Source organism: Nicotiana attenuata, chromosome 6 (assembly GCF_001879085.1).
Source record: "Nicotiana attenuata strain UT chromosome 6, NIATTr2, whole genome shotgun sequence".
Lineage (NCBI taxonomy): Eukaryota > Viridiplantae > Streptophyta > Magnoliopsida > Solanales > Solanaceae > Nicotiana > Nicotiana attenuata.
Window position 1 is genome coordinate 47,757,361 of NC_031994.1, and position 2,543 is coordinate 47,759,903.

A 2,543-nucleotide genomic window follows, 5' to 3' on the forward strand; every position below is an offset into this window, starting at 1 on the left:
CCTAGCTTCCTCTTCCCCAAAAGAGCGATTTTCATCGTTCGACTCCAAAGCCCATAGTTTTCAGATCCGGTAAGCTTAATCGGAATCAAAACTACGCTGGAGTATCAGAAGGGCCAAGGTATAGAGGATGTGTGTATGCAAGTGTCTACTCCTCAGTTGTCGAGTCAGTCACCATTGTTGCACCACAAAAAAACTAGAAAATGAAGAAGTAGCAGAAATCTGTGCGATTGAAATCGTGCAATTGAAATCAAATTGAGCGAGTAAACAGCATCGGCTGCTCTGATACTATGTTAAATTGTGGATGAGAACAGCGTTCATCCATGGGAGCACTTAGAGAGAAAGCTGGAGAGGAGAAGAGAGAAAGGGATTTGAGAAAATGATACTGTTACATTGCTTCAGCTACAGTAGGTATACGTATATACAATCTAACTACTTCAACTAATGACAACTAATTGACAGCTAATAACCACCTAACTAACTGATCTGCCTATTAAATAACTCATGTGTACAAATACAATTCCATCTGTACTGATAATATGCTTACTTATATGTAACTCCAAAAATAGCAGGAAAACATTTAACATATAATGTGGAAATAAAGAAACTGTAACATGAACTTAATTAAAAGGTGCAACCAAAACGATGAAAGTGATGTAATATGCATATGAAAGGATCTTACTTGGAAAGCAACTAAGTTTAAGTGTTGCATCAAACAGAAACAGATAAAATTAATATGTGACCTGCTAATTCTTTTTACAACACTTGGGGACCAGAATCATACCCTGAGCTCAGAGCTAAAATCTGGAAATTGTTTTATGAGATAGTGTGCTTAAACAAAGGTTATAATAATCAAATAAAGTATACACCGACCACATTAATGCTTTCATAAAAATGTAGGATGGTATTTCGCGCCCTATGAGCTTTTTACTTCTTCACTGTTTTCATCAAAACATTTAGAATGAAATGCAGATAACGCATTTCATTCATTTTCCCAAACAAGTATTTCCAGTAAAATTTGTATATCCTATGTTATTAACTCTGTGATATAATCATTGAGAGCCTATGTTGCTCGGACTCTCCGAAAATGTCAGTGGGTGCGTGTCGGATCCTTCAAAAATAGTGCATTTTTGGAGGATCCGGATCCGACACGGGTGCGGCGCCATCACATAATACTCACAGATTAAATTAGCATAAAATGATCCATTTTTCCATCGCTTAGTGTGCAAGAAAAAATGCATAATTTTTGCATTTGCTCAAGTACGTACCTTAAACATCTCTAGATGAGTTGCTTCTATTTTGACACTGGTATAATCTTCAGCAATTGTTGCAGCATGCATATTGTAACGATTCTAAATCACATAAATGAATTCCATGATAAAAGAGAATAGAGCGCAAACATATATGCAATTTTAAGAACGTAATAATGTTTCATTGCTCAAATTCAGTGCATTTGCATTAGCTTTTCATCAGAATAACAACACATACATGTCAAGGACAACTAATTTCAATGGAAGTTCCTTTTTGGTTGGATGGTATATAACAAAGCTAATGCATAAAACAGATAAACAAATGTAATTATTAGAATAAAAACATGTTAGCCAGTAATTACCAAAGAGTTGGCCAACTTTTCTATGATGATCAACTCACACTAAAAATCTAGTATAATAACTCGAATAAAATTCATAGAATATGAAAAAGTTTTGGACTGATTTTGGGCGGGTCAAAATTTAATTGGGTTGAGATGGGCTGGGTCAAAGTGAGCTAAAATTTGGATCATAACCCAACCCGCTCAACTCTATCAAACTTTAATTAATGTGTGTTATTTTCTTATGAATTATTTAATTATCAAATAAGATTTTATTTCTTTTTATGGTCATATAAAAAATATCAAACAAAAAAAAAAGAATTATTTTTAAGATAATTTTAGCAAAATTACCAATGGATCAATTTGAGCTAAAAATCAGTCCAACTTTAAAAGGTTGAGATGGGCTGGATCAAAATGGGCAGAGTTCAACAAATAAGCAGGTCAATGACCGACCCAACCTTGGGCAGGTTTGACGGATCAAATGAATTTGAGCTCAAATTACTACCACTATAAACTAATTTCACTTTAGTTTCACCAGACAAAGAAAGAAAACTTAAAATGATGAAATTTTGAAAATAAGAAAGGAACTTTCTTCTAGAATGAGAATGTAACGAACGACGCGAAAAGATGCATAAAAAATGATATTGAATAACTATGTCAAGTAAGAAAACGAGGAAGTGTAAGACACGGAAGCCCCTATAGCTCAGTGGTAGAGCGTCAGTCTTGTAAACTGAAGGTCCGTAGTTCAACCCTGCGTGGGGGCATATTTTGCTTAATAACTTGGGTTTTGTTTTTCTACCTTGGGCCGGCGATCGAACCTGCTCTCAGCAGGGAGCCCAACAATGACAAGACAAACCGTCTTCTTTAGCATAGAGCCCTCTCCGCTATTACTCAAAGATATTTTGGAAAAATGACAATTTATAGCCGCTATTAGAATAATAATCGAAAAAGTAATATA

The 2,543-nt window shown here is 34.9% G+C and overlaps 1 non-coding gene across 1 annotated transcript; it reads left to right on the top strand.

The window, feature by feature from the left end:
• Positions 2,278-2,349, top strand: TRNAT-UGU. Its single transcript has one exon. It is a non-coding gene; the product is annotated as a tRNA-Thr (tRNA).